At 37.1% G+C, this 21,164-nt stretch overlaps 1 long non-coding RNA gene across 1 annotated transcript; it reads left to right on the plus strand.

Annotated features, from left to right (window-relative positions):
- Positions 1 to 2,432: 2,432 nt before the first annotated feature.
- Positions 2,433 to 8,128, plus strand: LOC124108315 (uncharacterized). The gene is made up of 3 exons (XR_006856645.2): positions 2,433 to 2,771; positions 3,100 to 3,166; positions 8,002 to 8,128. It is a non-coding gene; the product is annotated as an uncharacterized LOC124108315 (long non-coding RNA).
- The last annotated feature ends 13,036 nt before the right edge of the window (positions 8,129 to 21,164 follow it).

The raw sequence follows: 21,164 nt of genomic DNA on the forward strand, positions 1-21,164 counted from the left end.
GAAGAGAGGGGAGGAGAAAGGAGGGAAGGAGAGAGGAGAGGATCCCCCTAAGGAAACAAAGATGAATAAAACTGGTGAAAGTGAGGAGCAGTTTAAGACTTACACAGGAAATATATCTAAATAATATAGGGTCACAAGGCCTTGAGAATTATAAACAGTGCCTTGTGTCATAGTTGCTCAGTGAATATCTAAATTTAGTGGGATGCTAACATTACTCACATTTAAAATATTATAAAAACATGAACACCGCTTATGAACAGACTTCTGAAGCTATAAGTAAAAAGAAAAAGTAGATACTGTTTATTGAGCTCACCTTGGATACATTATTTCTAATTCTCGCTACAACTCTTCAAAAATATGTAATATTATCTCTAATTTGCAGGTAAGGGTACTTCCCTTTGTAAAATAAAATAATTTATCTAGGACCACACAACCACTTTTCAATCCTGTTATAGAACTAAAACACACACATACAGAAAATTAAATCATTACAATTCAGTGTGATTAACCTGGAATATTGAAGGAAAGAGAATGTAGGGCCTAAAATGGACTATAGCTGTAAACATTTGAAATACTATTTAAAAGATTATCCAGCTACATGAATAAGCAAAACATGCAAATTAAGAGCCACTAAATTTCCCTACCAAATTAGCACTTTTCAATACTCACTGCTAAAGTAACAGAGTAAAAAATTATACCAAAATACCAGTGGTCATATAAGTATTAAAATTTTTATTATATTATTCTGAATTTTCCTCAATTCTATTATAAGCATAAAAATGTTTTTCTAATTAGTGGGGGGGGGGGGTGTTGGTGGTTTTGGTTTTTGTTTGTTTGCTTTGGTACTGGGGATTCAACCCAGAGGCACTTTACCACTGAGCCATATCCCCAGCCCTTTTTATTTTTTTTAGATAGGGTTGCTTAGGGCCCAAACTGCTGAGGTTGGCCTCCAACTTGTGGTCCTCCTGCCTTAGCCTTCTGAGTCACTGGGATTACAGGCCTGAGCCACCGTGCCAGACTTGAGTGGGCTTTGGATGCCAAATGTCCAGCTTCATCCACATACAGTAAAAGGACACACAGGTGGAATGAGAAGGCATCAGAGAAGAAAGTACAAATTACAAATGAGTTTAAAAGACAAAAATAATTACCACTAAGAAATGAGAGTGTGGGCAGATTTAGCTATAAAACTTTTCATTTCTCCATGGTAGCACTAAGTAAAACAAAAAAAAGGACAGAAATGCTCAAATGTCCAATAAGAAGTATAATGTAAACGAGTGCCTTTTAATAAAATACGGTCATTAAAAGCTTTTCAAGTTACAAACAGTACATACAGTGTGATTGCCTTTTCAATTTTTAGTTACTATATGCATAGTAGTGGAAAACTCCATAGTGTTTGCAGCGGTTGTCTCTAAGTTGATGAGATTTAAAGGTCTTGTGTTAGGGTTTTTGTTTTGTTTTGTTGTCTTCATTTTCTTATCTGACCACCCCCCCCCCCCCCCCCCGCCAAGTACTGGGGGATTGAACCCAGGGACTCTCTCACTGAGCTATATCCCCTGGCCATTTCTTTTTATTTCAAAATAGGTCTAGCTAAATTACACAGGCTGGCCATCCAGTTCAGCCTCCCGAGTAGCTGGGTGTACAGGAGTGCACCACCATGGCGCCAGTGCTTGCCCTCATTTGTTTGTTTGTTTGTTTTAATATTTTAAAAATAGCTATTCAACCATGAAGTACTTTAGCAAAGTCCTATAAAAATTCTAATTACTGTTGCCAAAAGGAGAATGCTGAACAAATGATGTTTGTGGACTAAAAATTCTTTTATGGAACTCATTAGTAATATAAGACACAAAAATATTTATGATGTCGTAAAACTGCTGGGAAAAGCATGGCATATTCAGTACAATTCAGTGTTTATTTGGTCCTCATTTTCTAAAGCAAAAATAAATGCTTTTTATAGGAAATTAAGTTGTTCAATTCTATCTCATTAACAAATGAAGTTACATATAGTTTTAAAGTGTTTACCCTCTTCCAGCTTTTTAACATTTAATGCTGTTTCAACTCATTTTCAATTGACAAAAAGTGCACATATAGTGTTCGACATATTTTGAAATATACATACACTGTGGAATGGTTAAATCAAACTAATTAAAATATGCACTTTGGAATGGTTAAATCAAACTAATTAAAATATGCACTTTTTAAAAATAACTAACACCTAACCCACTTGAGTCAACAAAATTCCGAAAGATTATTACGTTTCCTTATCTTTCCAGTCACTTTCAACGTCAGGAAAGAAAACATACCCCGCCGCCCTTCCTACGAATACGCCACGACTCCACCTTATAATAACCCCAGCCCTCCAGGAATCGCCCCCGGAAGACCAACAGGCATCTACTTCCGGAAGAAGTCACGCCTCCGACCCCGGAAGTGAGTGAGCGAGAAGGCGTGCGGCATTCTGGGAAAAGTTAAGAAGGCGGGAGTGGGGTTGTGGGTGTTACCAGGGCAACCGGAGGCAACTGACAGTTGTCTGCGGTTTGGAGCGTTTGGCAGAAAAGGTTGGGATGCTCAGAGGTCTTTAGGGATGAGCAAAAGGGCCAAGAGAGCCCTCCTCAAAGAAGATCATCCAATCGGGAGGTTACCGGGTCGCGTTTCACCGCGGGAGTGCTGGACGTGGGAATCTGGGTCGCGCCCTCTTTTGAGTATTGAGGCGAAATGAAGTGCAGTCCAGTGGCTTCTCCCTGTCCTTTCTCTAGTTTTCCGCTTCCTTTTAGAAAGTGAGTTGAGAATTTCTAAACTACATCATAATGTGTTTTAATGTGAAAGTAAGTTATTCTTGTTTTTGTAACTATGGAAATTTTTAAAAAGAAAAAAATAATTTATCAGTAATCCAGCTATCAGAAGTAGCTTAAATTTTTAATGTATTACCTGTCAATTTTTGTTTTCTGCCTAAGGTTTGTTTTTTGTTTGTTTGTTTTTTTACATAGTCAAATTGACTTGGCGAAAACCATTTTGCTTTTTTCAATCTATGAATGATATTAATTGTGATGTTAAAAATCTTAGCAACAAGAAGGTATTGAGGCCTTAATGTAAATCTGTTCGCAGTGAGTTTGGATGCAGAATGTGAAGACAATTCTTTCAAGAAGTTTGGCTGTAAAGGAAAAGAGAGAAGGTTAGTAGCCAGAGGAGAATGGCAAGTGAAAGAAAGAAGTTGAAATTTTCCCGAATAGGAAAGAGACTTACTGATGTGTATTAATACAAGAGGAAAAAAATTGGTAACCTGGAAGAGATTAGATACTGCCAAAAAGGAGGATAACTGACTGACTAACTCCCTAAAGAAACAAGAGGAGGAGCTGGAGTTGTAGCTCAGCGGTAGAGAGCTTGCCTCATATGTGTGAGGCAATGGGTTTGATTCCCAGCATCACATATAAATAAGCAAATAAAATAAAGGTCCATTAACAACTAAATATATATATAAACAAGAGGAAATGAGATCCATAGATCAAGTACATAAATTGATTGGAGATAGAACTTGGTAGGAGGATGTCAAAGTGGGCATGACTGTTCAGAATTAAAGAACTATTACAAATTGGCAAAAGAGTAACAAAAATATATCAAAATATAGTCTGGTGTAGTGGTGTAGTCCCAGCTACTTGGGAGGATGAGAGTCAGGATCACTTGATTCCACAAGTTTGAGACCAACAGGGCACTGGTCAACATAGTAAGACCTTGTCTCAAAAAAGAAACACAAATATGCACACACAAGAGCTATAGATGCACATATCAAGCTGAATTATTAGTAAATGTAAATGTCACATTAAGTGCCTGTTAAATTGTCAGAGATTAAAAAGAAAATGTGTATTGGGCAAGGATTCAGTGGAACAGGCATTGCAGGTGGGAACAGAAATTGATACCCCCAGGAATTTTAGAGCTATCAAAATCCTTAAAATGTGTACATACTGAGACAAGTAAGTATACTTGTAGGAACTTCTCAAAATAATCAAAATTGAAAATATATATTGAGCTGTGTAGAGTTCATTGCAGCATTGTCTGCCAACAAAAGACAGATTAAATATTTTATACCCATACTCCTTAAACATGATAGTTTCAGATAAGAGAAGTTCACTCACATTAGTTTAAGTAAGAGTATCCTTGATATTTCTGTGGAGATGCAATCTCATTGCTACTCTAGTACACAGTCAGTGGGATGCTTTGAACCATGGAAAAATGATGATGTAGGGCTAGGGTTGTGGCTCAGAGGTAGAGCACTTGCCTAGTATGCATGAGGCACTGGGTTCGATCCTCAGCACCACATAAAAATAAAGATACTGTGTCCACCTATAACTAAAAAATATTTTTTAGAAATGATGATGTAGAAGACTATAAGAAAAGGCTTATGAGATACACTGATTAGAGAGAAAAGTGGGTATGAAATCAGTGTGTAGAATGGTTCTTACCACACAGTGTCTTATAGCTCTTCTGCTTTTTGTTTATCTGTGTTTTAATCAATGAATATATTTTGTTAGGACAAATAATGTTCTTTAAAAGATGCAGATAAGCATTTTGGGGCAGAAAGTTGGGAATTGATCCTGCCTTGAAATAGATGACAGACTTTCTATGAAACAGGAAATCAAATGAAATAAAAAGCTTTAACCAGCTCTAATAACTATTATAAATGTTTTATGGATCTGTATTATTTGTTGATGACCCATGTCTCTCACAAAAGACTGACATGCTTAGAAAAAGATATACACTAAAATAGGAGAAAATGATTGACAGAAGATAATTGGAAAACAAAATAAAGCCAGGCATATATTATACTCCCAAAAACTCATGCCAAAAGTTCCTGTGTAAGTACCAAAGGGGTAGCACAAATTGAACTCTTAAGGATCCTAACAGCTAAAACAAAAGGAAAATATACTTTGATGTGGCCCATAAGGTTTTTCTTTTTTGCAAAATTTTTCTCCCAGAGGCCGGGGGCATAGTTCAATGGTAGAGTATTTGTGTATTGTGTGCAAGGCCGTGGGTTCAGTCTCTAGCACTTAAAAAAAAATCACAAGGTTCTCATAAGGAAGTAATACAAGATTCATCTGTTACTGTTGTAACTTAGGAACATCTCAAGAAAGGTTACAATCATCAATTAACTAAGTAATTGCAAGTACTGTGAAAAATTAAAACACATGTAAGACAAAGTCCCTGATGTCAACTATTATATGTATAATATGATGAATAGGTAGTATGATAAATACTAGAGTAACTAATTTGAATAACAGTATTTTAGTCAAAAAAAGTGAGATGGGATTTTACAGTACATAAAAACTTTCAATCAGTAAGGTAATATTTATGGTTGTCATTTCTTGCATGTAATATGCCTATACAATGCTCAGCTCTTTAATTCATTAGTTCATTTTAATTCTCAAAACAACCATTTGTAAAATGGGGATACTATCCCATTTTACAGATGAAGAACTAGACATTTACCAAGATTAGATAAATTGTCCAAGATCAGCTGGTTGCTAAAGGAAAGAACCAAGATTTCTAAGCAAGTCTATTCCATCCACCACTTTCTTAACTACTATTTTTAAGAGATAGCATTCCAGTAGATTTGCCAAGTAGAGACTGGGGAAAGATAACTGAGGTAGAGAAAAGAGCAGTAAATGGAATCAAAAACTGGGAAAAGCATAGGTTATGTTTTGGATACAGCACACATATCCTCACAAAAATCTCAGTAATATGGCATATATGCAGGTGAACACAGGAGAATAAAGCTAAAAAGATTGGGGACATATTTTTAAGGACATTGTAACAATGTCAACCTAGTAATCTTTCTCACACAGACTTATTGGTTTAAGCTATTAAGAATCATAATCAGCTGGGCATGGTAGCACATACCTGTAATCCTACCAACTCCAGAGGCTGAGGCAGAAGGATCTCAAGTTCAAAGCCAGCCTTAGCAACACCCTAATTAACTTAGCAAGACCCTGTCTCAAAAATAAAATATAAAAAGGGCTGGGGATGTGGTTCAGTGGTTGAGAGCCCTGGGTTTAATACCTGGTTCCACAAAAAAAAAAAAAAAGAATCATAATCTTTGGCAGAATATACTATAAAGTCATTGGATTTTTTACCAATTTAATAGAAAAATTGTTTCTTAGAATATTTAATTATGCACAACACTTATTAAAATCAGAATTCAGCCAGATGCAATGGCACAGGCCTGTAATCCTAGCAGATCAGGAGGCTGAGGCAGGAGGATTTTGAGTTCAAAGCCAGTCTTAGCAAAAGCAATATGATAAGCAACTCAGTGAGACCCTGTCTCTAAATAAAATACAGAATAGGGCTGGGGATGTGGCTCAGTGGTCAAGTGCTCCTGAGTTCAATCCCCAGTACTTCCCCAAAAAATCAGAATTCATCACTATTAGGAACTTCCATTTATGTCGTGTGTGTGTGTGTGCACGCATGCATTTGTATGAACTTTCTATTCTTGAGACTATTTAATATTTTATTGTTTGTCTTTTTTTATTTTTAAATAATACTGCATAAGAATTATTAGATATTATGTAATTTTCAAGTATTGTAGGTTTTTTTCCTACCTTAAATTTCAAGTATTGTAGGTACATTTCCTTGAAATGTACCAATATTTACTAATCTTTTCAATCACAGGACTATTTTTGACTCAAGATGATTTTTCAAACACATTAAATATTAGATATTTTCCCAATATTTTAAGGTGCACTTTTCTCCTATGCATATTTCTATGTATTTTAAAGAAATCTTATTAACATTCCCTAGGTGTTCCTTAAAAGAAATAAAGTGGATGATATAAGCCCTAAGTATAAGTACGTGGTAGGTGGCAAAGTATATTATAAACTTTTGTTTATCTAACTGAAAAAAAAAAAAGAAAGAATCATAATCTTGTAGGGCTGAGACAGTATGCTCACAAATTCAAGGCCCACCTAAGCAATTTATAGAGACCCTGTCAAAAAAATAAAAAAGGACTGGGGGTATAGCCTGGTGGTAGAGTGCCCCTGGGTTCAATCCCCAGCCACCATTCCAACCCACCCCCAAAAAAAGAACCATAATCCAGAACTTCACAGAAAGTTGGCTTGTGTAGGGTATAGCTTACCTGATAAACACCTCATTCTTTAGGCATATGGTACCTAAAAAGCAGAGTTTTAAGCACAAAGATCTTGAACCTGAAAATTCTATATGAAAGCTATGGGTGACAGATTTGACAGTGAAACTAGACTGGAGTCTTAACCCAGCCAGGTGGAGTGGGAGGTCCAATTGCATATAATAGAATCCTTTATAAAACTGAGTAAACCAGGCATGGTGGCCATGCCTGTCTGTAATCCCAGTAACTCAGGAGGCTGAGGCAGGAGGATTGCAAGTTTGAGGGCAGCCCAGGCAACTTAGTGATAGCCTGTCTCAAAAAATAAGGATGAGAATGTAGCTCAGTGGTAAAGCACCACTGGGTTCAACCCCTAGTTTCACCCCCCAAAAAAATGATTGGGTAAAGGGCATAAGATTATAACTCTTAATATCCCTTTCAGAACTAATTCTGTGATCATCTAGACCAGAAACTGCATGTCCCTAAATTAGGGACTAAAAAGGTTTCATAAATGAGGAAATGGACTACATATAAGAAAAATAAGGAGTGATAGGATTATGGCTGAGTTTAAATGTTCCATCTAAAACTTCAGTCCATTCTCACAGAAAGACATAGTATTTGTCAGATTTTCTGATTTTTCAGGAGAAACAGGAAAGTCATATTTTAAAGAATATTGTACAGAACAAACAAATTTTAAACTTTTACCAAAGGTGAAAAGGCCTAAACAAGAGTGATAAGTGTTTAAGTTAAAAGAATTAAATATGAAGAGAGAGGAAAAAATTAAAAAGGACCAAGATATACCCTAGGTAATGAGGATATGTTGAGCATGGGGAAAATTTATCATTAATGTGTGTCCACAAATTTAATTTGTGTGTCCAAATTTAACTATTGAATTTCAGAACTCTGTGGGATTTATCTGGAGAACGGATACAAGAATGTAAAACAGAAGTCTGGAAAGAAAAGATGAAAGAAAATTCAAAGATGTAAGACTCACTCTTTCAATAAAGTTTTATTAGACATATATCACATTATGAATTTGTTATTTTATGGAATTTAAAACCCTATGAGAGCAGAAAACACATTTTTTCACCACTTACCCAGCATCTGGTACTTGATGTATGTTGAATTAACAAATGAAAATACAAGACAAAGTGCTTTGTAGTATAGGAAATGCAGGATTTAATTAGAGAAGCTTATAATGCTGGGTGTGGTGGTACTTACCTATAATCCCAGCTTCTCAGGAGGCCTAGGCAGGAGCTTCTGAATTCAAGACCACCATGGGTAATTTAGCAAGACTCTGTCTCAAAAAATAAAAAGGGCTGGCTGGGCGTGGTGGTGCATGCCTGTAATCCCAGTAGCTCAGGAGGCTGAAGCCAGCCTCAGCAATTTAGCAAGGCACTTAGTAACTTAGTGAGACTCTGTCTATAAATAAAATATTAAAAAGGGCTGATGATATGGCTCAGTGGTAGAGATCTCTTGGATTTAATCCCCCTACCATGCATCAAAAAAAAAGAGAGAGAAGTATTTGAGATTGCCAAGAAGAATGAATAGAGAAACAGTTTGAAGCCAGAACCTTGAGAATCACCCCCATATAAAGAAGGTAAGGAGGAATGGACAAAGTAAACAGGGAAGAAGTCATCAGAAAGAGAAACATCAGAAGAATGAATTTCACAGCAACTAAGAATCCAGGTGACAAGAGGGAAAGGTCAGTCAGCACTAATACTACAGAAACAACAAGTCATCAAGGAGGATCCAAGACCACTGCATTTAGTGATTAAGACAATCATAACTTTAAACAATTTTTAGTTGTTCAATGAATATTAGGAGAGGAGCTGAAAAGAGCAGTACTGAGAGGCTTATTGATTTTTTTTTAGGGGGAAAAGCTAGGAGAGATTATGTGTAAAACATAATGAATTTATAAAGCAAGATTTTAGAGAATTCAACATCAATGAAATCCAAAAAACTGAAGGAAGTCATTTGTCAAGAATCAGCATTATCTCATAAATGCTGTTCAATGCCAGATATTTATTTAATCTCTCTCAATATGTTTTCATGTTCAATAACCTATTGTCTGAGCCCAAGGATCCACACATGCCTAAAAACTAGCTTTACCACTGGACTTCCCAATTAAATGAGCCAATAAACTCTCTTTTATACTTAAACTTAGATTTTACATAGTTTTTTGTCATTTACTACTCAAAACATCTGAAAACAGAGCTGTGCATTATTAAATCATTTCTTTTTCTGCTGTGTCTTGTCTTAAATGTATTACTCTGTAATGTACTCTATATTCTTCAGTTCTCACTGTATTAATCCATGTCTGGCCTCAATCTTAGAATTGTCCTGCCTTAGCCTCCCAAGTAACTAGGATAACAGATGTGTGCCACCATGCCTAGCTCACCATATTTAATATACGGTAAATTAAGTGTTTAAGGCCAATTAGCTAGATTTAAGAGAGAAAATAATTAAATCCTCACTTTAGTCATCATTACAGAATAAATTGTGAATGGATTTATTACTTAAATGTAAAAGTTGAAGTCTGATTCTCAATGTTGTTCAATGCCAGTTATTTAATCTCTCTCAATATGTTTTCATGTTCAATAACCTATTTTATTTTTATATTTATCTTTATGACCCCAAGATAACTTTTGCTATGCTGAAAAATAGTATTAGAATACTTAGCAGTATTGAAGAAATTTTTAAATATCTTTTAATACAATTTTCAATTCTAGAAATTTATCCTACAGAAACAAAATATTTATAAAGATAAGTATTAACAATATAGCATTAGAATATCAAACATAGTACATGTGGAAAAACTTAAGGTTTGAAACATCTATATCATAGATATAATGTTCAGGGGTGAAAATTGATTCTTGAAACAAAAAAACAACTTGTTTTTTTATAAAGCATAAGTATTCATAAAGTACATAAACATAAACAGTATGTATGTGGTATTTGAACTTTATAGGGAAGTGATTAAGGAAGAAACATCTAAAAATTCTCCTTATGGAGATAAAAATAATAAAACAGCCTGAGAAAAACTGATACATGTAGTTCAGTACCAACAACTGTTAAAAAAATGTGGTAGAATTCTGTATATTTACAAGAGAGAATACGTAAGATGCATTAAGTTTTAAGAAAACAATTCTTTAAAAAATGCATAATATAATTCCTTTGTATAGTATATGTTAGTACAAACAAAAGGATTAATGGTATTTTTCTTTGGGGTTAAAATTACAAAAAATGGCTGGGTGCAATGGTGCGCCTGTAATCCCAGCTACTCAGGAGACTGAGGTAGGAGAATTGCAAGTTTAAGGCCAGCAGGCAATTCACAAGACCCTGTCTCAAAATAAAATTTTTTTTTGTTTTTATTTTTCATTTGTTCTAATTAGTTGTACATGAGAGTAGAATGCATTTTGACACATCATACATAAATGGAGTATAACTTCTTATTTATCTTGTTATACATGATGTAAAGTTACACAGGTCATGTAATCATACATGCGCATAGGGTAATAATGTCCAATACCTTCTACTATCATTTCTACACACACACACACACACACACACACACACACACACCCCGTGCCCCTTATCCTCCCTTCACTCCCCTCTATTCAAATTACCTCTGTTTCCCACCTGCCCCTTATTGTGAATTAGCATCTGCATACCAGAGGAAACATTTAGCCTTTGGTTCTTTGGGATTGGTTTATTTCACTTAGCATAACATTCTCCAGTTCCACCCAATTATCAGCAAATACCATAATTTCATTTTTAAGGATGAGTAATATTTCATTTTGTATATATACCACAGTTTCTTTATCCATCTGTTGAAGGGCACCTAGGTTGGCTCCATAGTTTAGCTATTGTGAATTGAGCTGCTATAAACATTGATGTGACTGTCAGCAAAGTATGCTGATTTTAAGTTCTTTGGGATAAACTGAGGAGTGGGATAACTGGGTCAAATGGTGGGTTCATTTCAAGTTTTCTGAGGAATCTCCATACTGCTTTCCAGAGTGGTTTCATCAATTTGCAGTTCCACCAGCAGTGTATGAGTGTACCTTTTTTCCCCACATCCTCGCCAAATCTTGTTGTTGCTTGTATTCTTGATAATTGCCATTCTGACTGGAGTAAGATGGAATCTCAATGTAGTTTTGATTTGCATTTCTCTAATTGCTAGTGATGTTGAACATTTTTTCATATATTTGTTGATAGATTGTATCAAAATCAAATTTTTAAAATGGGCTGGAGATATAGCCTGGATTCAATCCTCAGTACAAAAAAATAATTACAAAAATGTTCAATTCTGTGTATAATGTTTACATCTGAAGTGGAGGGTACTGGGGATTTAACCCAGGGTACTTAACCACTGAACCACATCACCAGCCATTTTTATTTTTTTTTTTTATTTTGAGGCAGAGTCTCACTAAATTGCTTAGGGTTTTGCTAAGTTGCTGAGATCTTCCTGTCTCAGCCTCCCAAGACTTCAGATTACAGGCCTGCACCAAGCTACATTTTTAAAATAGCACTTTAATAATAAAAAATAATAAATGAGGCTGGCTGAGCACAGTAGCACACACCTATAATCCCAGCAGTTTAGGAGACTAAGGAAGGAGGATTTAAAAAAAATTTTTTTTTTAAGACGGAGAGCCTGGGGTGTTGCCTGGTAATAGAGTGTCCCTGGATTTAACTTTCAAAAACAAAAATAGATTCAGTCTTTCTGAAGTACAATTTAACAACATATATCAAAATGTTAAATATACATACCTTTGAACAGCAGAGATACACCTAGGAATTTATCCAAAGGCAGAATCACAAAATGTAAAATGTTCATTACAATATTAGTTTAAAATTGGAAATGACTTAACAGGCTTATAAATAAGAACTTTTGTGTGAAAAAACATGGGGTTTTTTGGTTTGGGGAGTTTTCGGGTTTTGTTTGTTTGTTGCTATGGTTTGAATATGGTATGTGTATGTCCCCCAAGGATTCCTGTGTTGAAATTAAATCTCCATTGTGAGGTATTAAGAGAATAGAAACTCAATCCAACAGTGGTGTTTAGAGGTAAGGTTTTAGGGATATGATTAGAATTAGAAAAGATCATCAGGGTAAAGCTCCCATGATTGAACGAATACTAGTGGTTATGTAAAATAGAAAGAGCAGTCAGGAGGGACATATGATGCACTATGCCATCTTGAGACTGCCAGCACAAAGGCAGTCACCAGATGCAGACCCTCAATCTTGGCCCAGAATTATGAGTCAAAATAAACCTTTCTTTTTATAAATTATCCATCCATTGACTTTTACAGTGATCTTATTTATGTAAATTACTTCTGTGATTACTTACACATAATATTTATCAATATGTTAATAATGGAAGCCAGGCATAGTGGAGCATTTATGTAATCTCAGCAACTCGGGAGGCTGAGACAGAGGATCACAAATTTGAGGCCAGCCTCAGCAAGTTAGCAAGGCCCTGAGCAACTTATATCCTGTTTTGAAATTTAAAAAACAATTTTAAAGGGCTATGGATATGTCTCAGTGGGAGAAAACTTGCCCATATGTCCCTCCTGACTGTTCTCTTTCTTCTTACATGCAAAGCCCTGGTTCAATCCCCATCACTGCAGGTGGGTGTTGGGGGGAGGTGGGGGAGATATATAAACTCCCATGTACTCTCAGTTAGCTTCAATTCATACACAATCCTATTTCATCTGTATTCCCAGCTACTGCCTCCTTACCCTAATTTTTAAGCAAATCCAATACATTTTATCTGTAAACAGTTTAATATATCCTTCTAAAAGATAAGGATGCTTTTTAACACAATACCATTATGGTACCTAGAAAAATTCTTAACAATGCCTTAGTAAAATCAATTACTTCTGATCAGGATTTACAGTTTCCTGATTGTCTTTTGAATTGTTTTACATATTTGAGTTTCATATATTAAAATTTTTCATATATTTTTAAGATCTAGGTTATGTGTCCTTTTTTTCATGTAACTCAGGAGTTGGCTGACTCCTAACATTGACTGGCCTAGGACAACAACAGTACAAAGGAAGCCCAAATACTACATATCTAAATATATTAAAGTTATAACTCAAGCTAACATTATAATACGTTCTGGATTTCTACCTTGACAAATGTATTCTTTATGACCCGGAAGACCAGGTTTAAATTTAGAATCTAGTCTCTTTGGAGTTCCTCTTTAGATTGTGGTTGCCCAGAGAGCTGGCACATGGCCCACAGAATGTCCTCATTTTCTTCCCACCCCTGACCCTATCCTGATTCCAAGAATACCCCAAGCCAGGCACAGTGATGTACGTACCTGTAATTCCAGAGACTGGGGAGGCTGAGGCAAGAGTTAGGAAAGTTCCAAGCCAGCCCTGGCAACTTAGAAAGACACTGCCTCAAAAATTTTTTTGATTTTTTTTTTTAAAGAAGATAAATGACAGCGGAATGCATTATGATTCGTATTACACATATATACCACAATTTTTCATATATCTGTTTGTATATAAAGTATTTTGACACCCAATTTGGGTCTTCATACATGTACTTTGGATAATGATATCTATCACATTCCACCATCCTTGCTAATCCCCTGCCCCCTCCCTTGCCCTCCAACCCCTCTTCCCTATCTAGAATTCATCTATTCCTCTGATGCTCCCCCTCCCTACCCCACTATGAGTCAGCCTCCTTATATCAGAAAAACATTCGGCATTTGTTTTTTTTGGGGGGATTGGCTAACTTCACTTAGCATTATCTTCTCCGACGCCATCCATTTACCTTCAAATGTCATGATTTTGATCTCTTAATGCTGAGTAAAATTCCATTGTATATATATTCCACATTTTTTTTTATCCATTCATCCACTGAAGGGCATCTAGGTTGACTCCACAGTTTAGCTATTGTGAATTGTGCTGCTATAAACATTGATGTGGCTGTGTCCCTGTAGTATGCTGTTTTTAAGTCCTTTGGGTATAGTCCAAGGAGAGGAATAGCTGGGTCAAATGGTGGTTCCATTCCCAGATTTCCAAGGAATCTCCATAATGCTTTCTATACTGGCTACACCAGTTTGCAGTCCCACCAGCAATGTATGAATGTACCTTTTCCCCCACATCCTCGCCAATATTTATTGTTGTTTGTCTTCACAATAGCTGCCATTCTGACTGGAGTGAGATGATATCTTAGAGTAGTTTTGATTTGCATTTCTCTAATTGTTAGAGATGCTGAGCATTTTTTCATACATTTGTTGATTGATTGTGTACCCTCTTCTGAGAAGTGTCTGTTCAGGTCCTTGGCCCATTTGTTGATTGGGTTATTTGTTTTTTTTGGTGCTTAGCTTTTTGAGTTCTTTATCCTTTCGTTAGTGCTCTATCTGATGTGTGAGGGGTAAAAATTTGCTCCAAGGATGTAGGCTCTCTGTTCACCTCACAGATTGTTTATTTTGCTGAGAAGAAACTTTTTAGTTTGAGTCCATCCCATTTATTGATTCTTGGTTTTAATTCTTGCACTATAGGAGTCTTATTAAGGAAGTTGGGGCCTAATCCTACATGATGAAGATTAGGGCCTACTTTTTTTCTATCAGATGCAGAGTCTCTGGTTTAATTCCAAAATTCCAAGGTCCTTGATCCATTTTTAGTTAAGTTTTGTGCATGGTGAGAGATAGGGGTTTAATTTCATTTTGTTACATATGGATTTCCAGTTTCTCAAATTTTTTTTTAAGTTGGGGATTTAGCTCAGCAATAAAGGCTTTCCCAGCATGTATAAGGCCATGAGTTCCATCCCCAGCACCACAAAAAAATTTTTTTAAAAAAAGGACATGTCCAAGCTCAGTCAACAACCTCTGCAAACAGAGAGGACTCTGTAGACAGTCCACCTTTGGGAGAACAAACTTCGGAATGGGCCCGTGCAGGTCCTGGAAATAGGCACGGAGTGTGTGTAGACCAGGAAGTTCAGGTTCTAGGTACTAGACCATGGTCTGAAAGAAGAGGCACCAATTCTAAATGGATATGTCCCATGGACATCTCTCCCCATCTGAAGAGGCACAGCCAGAGGAGGCCCTGAGCAGGGGGTGTTTTCCTGCAGTAAAGTACTGCAGTAAAATTACCCACAGTCTGAGTTTTGCCAATCACAACCCCAAGGTGTCATTAATTTTTTTTCCTCTCTGTTTCCTGTAAATTGAAGCATAGATCTAGAAACTTTATCAGATTCAGATTCAACATTTCTGGCAATCTTTTATAGGTAAGTCAATGTTGTATGCACCCACCAAGAGATATATAAATTCTATTTACCTTTTTCATTAAGTTATAATGAAAATTTAAAATGCAAAGATGATAAGTGATTGATTAATTTTAACAATTGTGTATACTCATGTAGTTTCCTCCCAAAATAAGATATAGAATATTTCTGTCACCCCAGAAAGTTCTATCATGAGTCTCTACAGTCAGTTCCCCTTCACCCCTAGAATCAACTACTTTCTCACTGCCATCCCCATAGATAGTGACTTAGTCTATTCATGCTGCAATAACAATATAACTTAACTGGGTACTTTCTAAATAATAAAAGTTTATTTATCAGAGTTATGGAGACTGGAAAGTCCAAGAACAAGACACTGGCAGATTCAATGCCTATCAGAGGTTCACTGCTTCCAAGAATGGCACCTGTTTGCTATGTCCTCAAATGGTGGAAGGGACAAACACTGTGTCTTCATGTGGCAAAAAAGATGGAAGGGTTAGGCAGCCCTCTGATAGTTTTACCTATTCTTGGACTTAATGTAAATGTGCTCATACTTACAGTATGTACCATTTTGTGTCTAATTGTTTTAACTTAAAATGTTTTTTAAAATGTCCTATGGTTTTTTCCCTTTTTGTTGCTTACATAGAATCCTATATGTGTATACCATAATTTGTTCATATATTCTCTTTTATGGACATCTGGCAACCCACATTTTCTTCTAAGGGAACTTTTTGTGCACATATTTTTTCCCTAAAGGGCAATTTATTGGACCATGTCACCATTTATCATCACCATCAATGATTAGCCAGGGAGTGTGGCACTACATCTAATAGTATTCTTTCCCTTCTTTCTTCTAGTGGGAACTTTCCTTGTTATTTTAATCAAATGCATTATGCCAGCCTGATAACCTCTTCAGCCCAAAAGGATGAATCTTGATTAGTCTAAGTCAGTCATGATAAGTACCATTTCCCTTGCCCAGTCTGCCAATAAGATACAAGCGTAAATCTGTTGGAAGCCTTTGCTCTCTAAAAGGAACACATGATAGAGACAGTTAACTTTGTCTCTCAGTATTGTCAATCCTGTGATTTCTGAAGCTGTACCAGCCAATTTGGAATCATCAAAGAAGCCAACTTCAGAGAAAAAGCCAACAGGCTAAGAATGGCAAACAGAAAGATGGAAAGAACCTGAGCCCTTGATGAGGTCAAAGGGGACATGCCCCATCTCCAGATTAATGGTATATATGATAATGTTTACACAACTTTGAATCAGGTTTTCTATTTCTTTTAGCCAAGAGCATCACATCAATATAATCAGATAACCTTACTCAAGAGCAGCCAATCACTAGGCTGAACAGTTGGACTCAGAAAAGTACAGCATCCCCCAATCACATTAATGCCAAAGCATGGAGCCAAGGCCAACACATATCTGCTTAAATCCAGAACCATTCTCCAGCTAGAGTCTCTCTGAGGTATAATCCCAGTATGTTGTCTATTTGTCCCTCTTTGTAGTCAGTTTTCTATTACTCTGACAAAATATCTGACATAAACAAGAGAAGGAAAAATGTATTTGGGGCTTATTGTTTCAGAGGTTTCATTTCATGGTCACTGGGTTCTGTTGTTTCTGGGCCTGTGGTGAGGCAGAAGATCATGGTGGGGAGGATATGGTAGAGCAAGCTGCTCACTTAATGGCAGCCAGGAAGCAGAAAGAGAGACAGAGCAAGGGGAAGTATCCAGGGGGAAAAATGTACCCTTCAAAGACCAACCCCAGGGACTGACTGACATCATCCAACTAGGCCCCACCTCCCAAAGGTTTCATCACCTCCTAATAGCACCATGAGTTGGTGACCAAGCCTTTAGAACATGGTCTTTTGAGAACATTTCAGGTCCAAACCACAACATTATGCCACAGATCCCCAAAAGTACATTTCCATATCATAATGCAAAATCAGTCCATCTCCATGAGTCCCCAAAGTTAGCAGTGCTGGCATTGATCAAAAATTCAAATCCAGTTTCCTCTGAGACTCAATATGATTCTTAGCTGTGAGCCCCTATAACAATAAAAAGTAAAACAAAAGTTATATACTTCCAACATTCAATAGCACTTGGTAAACATTTCCATTCCAAAAGTAAGGAAAAGGAGAAGAGCAAGGAAGTATTGGACTAATGCAAAACCAAAACCCAGGAGGGAAAACATTAAATCCCGTAGCTCTGGCCAGGTACAGTGATGCATACTTGTCATCCCAGCCACTCGGAAGGCAGAGGCAGGAGGATAACAAGTTGAAGCTAGCCTCTGCAATTTAGCAAGACCCTGTCTCAAAATTACAAAAGGCTGGGGATATAGCTCAGTGGTAAGAGTGCCCTCTGGTTTCAATTCCCAGTACCACAAAAAAAAGAAGAAAAAAAAAAGTCCTATAGCTCCATATTCAGCATCTGGGTCACATAATGGTAATGGTAGAACATCAGCTTCAAAGGGCCTGGGCAGCCCCACTCCATGGCCTTACTGCCTGGAACTTTGCCCCACCCCTCAGAGACTGCTGGCAGGGACTTTAACCCAGCCACATACTGCTTGGCCTTGTAGGCCTTCCTTTGAAATCTTGGTGAAAGCCTCTATGACCCCACAAATCTTTCATTCTGTGTGCCTATGCACCTCAGGGACAACACCAGAGTCTGCCTTCAGTTCAAGCAGTAGTGAGGGCCACTTGGACCACTGCTGCAGCAGCCTCTGACTGCCCGAATGGTTGAACATGTGAAACAAATCTTGGGGAAACAACTTCCAAAGTGGCCCTGTGGAAGCAGGTCATCCAGAAGCTCTCTTCTAAAATGAAATCTTTATATTTTTGCATCTTTGAGCCTGGGAGGGATGGGGTCTTGCTGATACCTAAAATACCCTCAAGACATCTTTCCTATTGTCCCAATGAAAAATACTTGGCTTCTTTTTGATGGTGCTAATCTCTTTAACAACCATGCCTTCCTTAGCCACAACTTCTTTTCTGGCCCAGCTACAAGATTTTCAAATTTTTCTGCCCTGCCTCTTACTCCCAATTTTCACTGTAAATTTAGCTAAAAACAGCCAATAATAAATCATGCCACAGCTGGGCCACTGTACTGTCTTGAAAGTTCCCCTGACAGATAAACTAGTCCATCACTTTTAAATTCAACCTCCCACAAAGTCTCAGGGCATGAATAATTTTTAAACAAGTTCTTGGCATGAATGTAATACAAATGGGCTGTAGTCCAATTTCTAATAGAGTCTTCATTTCTGTCTGAAACCTTACAAGACTGACCTTTATTCTCACATTTCTATCAGCATTCTGGTCTTCTTAGTTCCCACCTGATTACCTAATAACTTCCTCTAACATCATTCTAAGCTTTCTCTAGCTTTCTTCTCCAACATTTTCAAACACCAACTCCAAAGGCTTCTGAACCATATTGTTAGATGTAGTTACAGTAATGACCCCACTTTTCAATACCGAGTTTCTGTGTTAGTCAGTTTTCCATCCCTGTGACAAAATACCTGACACAAATAGCTTAAGGGAAGTAAATATTTACTTTGGCTCCTAATTTCAGAGATTTCAGTTTATGACTACTGGGCTCCATTGTTTCTGGACCTGAGGTGAGAGAGAGGAACAGATCAGGAACAAAATATGCTCTTCAAATCACACTCCCATGACCTACTTCCAACAACAAGACCCTACCTCATGGTTTTTACTACCTCGTAATATTGCCATATGCTGGCACTCAAGCTTTTTAGCACGTGGCCATTGGGAGACATTTCAGATCCAAATCATAACACTCTTGTTATTATCATCATCTTTAGTTTGAAGTAGCTAGAATGAATCTATTTTTTTATATAAATAAATGAGTCCAACTAGAGCAATTTGGACTCATATATCCCACTTTCTGTAAAAAGATATGGAACTTGTTACTTTTAGCCTTAAAAGCATAATATTTGCCTTATATTTCTATTTTATTTTTTAATTATTTTTTTAATGATGGACATTTATTTACTTATTTATACGTGGTGCTGAGCATCAAACAAACTAACTGGCATATCACCTTGGCATGTATATCCTAGGAACAAGAACATTCTCTTAACTAACCACAAAATTAGGAAATATTTAGAAAATCCTATTATTTATTTATCTATTTATTTTTGGTACTGGGGATTGAACCCAAGGGTGAAAGCACCACTGAGCTACATCCCAGTCCTTTTTATATATTATTTTGAGACAGGGTGTCTCTAAGGGTCTTTCTAAGTTGCTGAGGTTGGCTTCAAACTTGCAGTCCTCCTACCTCAGCCTCCCTAGTAGCTAGGATTACAGGCATGCATCACTAAACCTGACTGTGACAGTGACATTTTTTAAGAATACAGGCCCATTGTTTTGTTCCCATCATCTCTTCATGAGTCAATCAAGATTATGTATTTTGGGCAGAAACACTACATAAGCAATATTATATCCATTACATCAGGACATATTTAAGGTCAGTTTGTATCATTTGAGATGATGCTATTGACCTTGATGACTTGCTTAAAGTGATTTCCTCAAGATTTGTCCTTCCTTTTCTCTTTATATTTAGCTGATAATTTTTGAGACAATGAATTTCCTTTATACATATATTTTTTTAGTTGTAGATGGACAATATCTTTATTTTATTTATTTATTTTTATGTGCTGCTAAGGATTGAACTCAGTGCCTTACACATGCGAAACAAGTGCTCAAACACTTAGCTACAACCCCAGCCCCGAGACAATGAATTTTCTACAACAAAATTTTAGCACACACTGATGATTCTTGCTTGAATAAATTATTATTATGGTATATTAATATGGTGATTTTCTAAATCTTTTTCCTTCTACACATCCCTTCCTGTGTCCTTTTGTCCCCATGCTTGCTTTAGCTTTTACTTTCTGGCAGAGCAAGTGTTCCAGACCCATGTTGCATTTCCCTTGCCTTAGCCACAGAGCCAAGCACCCATCACATAGCCTGGCTGCCACCCCACCAGCAGGCTAGATGCAAATACCATGCCTTAAGGACAATCACTCAAATTTATATTCACATGCCCTTTGTCACTGTCTCAGAGATTGAGTGTTGTGTTTATCTTCCCTGAAAATTATAGTTTTGCTTTATTCACATATTTCCATCATGTAAGAAAATTTTTTTCACGTTTGGAAATTCTGGCACCAAGAAACAAGCAAAAGGTAAATTGTGAAACTAAATATCATCCTGAGACATATGCAAGGAGAAGACTGCAGATATTTCTCAGGTCTGACTGAATGCACACTGCAACCCCCCAAGAAGCACAGGCTGCTGAGCAGTATGTGCACAGGCTTTAAGCCCTCACTTTGTTCTTGCCATCCTCAGGATCCCAAACAGGAAAAGGCCCTTCTGTCAATGGATAACAATGTGGAACCAGCCAGGAGGCCAGGCCCCTCCCTAAGGGAGTCAATCAGCTCACCAGTGTCTTCCTCCTCCACCTCTTCAAAGCCCATGCTGGCTAACTGTCAAGCAAGGGCCACTGCTCTAGGGAGGCTGGAGAAAACCACCCCACTAACTTCAACCCTACATCCCTTCTTTCCCTTCTTATACCATACTTCTACCTTCTGTTCCCTTGCTTTTTATCTTCTCCTTCATCCCTCCTTCCCAGACCTGATGGAGGCCACATGTCATAGTGGAAACAGCACAGGCTTTGGATGAAAAGGTGTAACTTTAAGCCTGACCTGGTGGCACACACCATAATCCCAGCAATTTGGGAGGCTGAGGCAGGAGGATCACAAAGTATGAGACCAGCCTGAGCAACTTTGCAACACTGTCTCAAGGTAAAA

The sequence above is a fragment of the Marmota monax genome, unplaced genomic scaffold (genome assembly GCF_021218885.2).
Source record: "Marmota monax isolate L192 unplaced genomic scaffold, Marmota_monax_Labrador192_F-V1.1 WCK01_AAM20220418_F8-fsc00151, whole genome shotgun sequence".
Taxonomy (NCBI): domain Eukaryota; kingdom Metazoa; phylum Chordata; class Mammalia; order Rodentia; family Sciuridae; genus Marmota; species Marmota monax.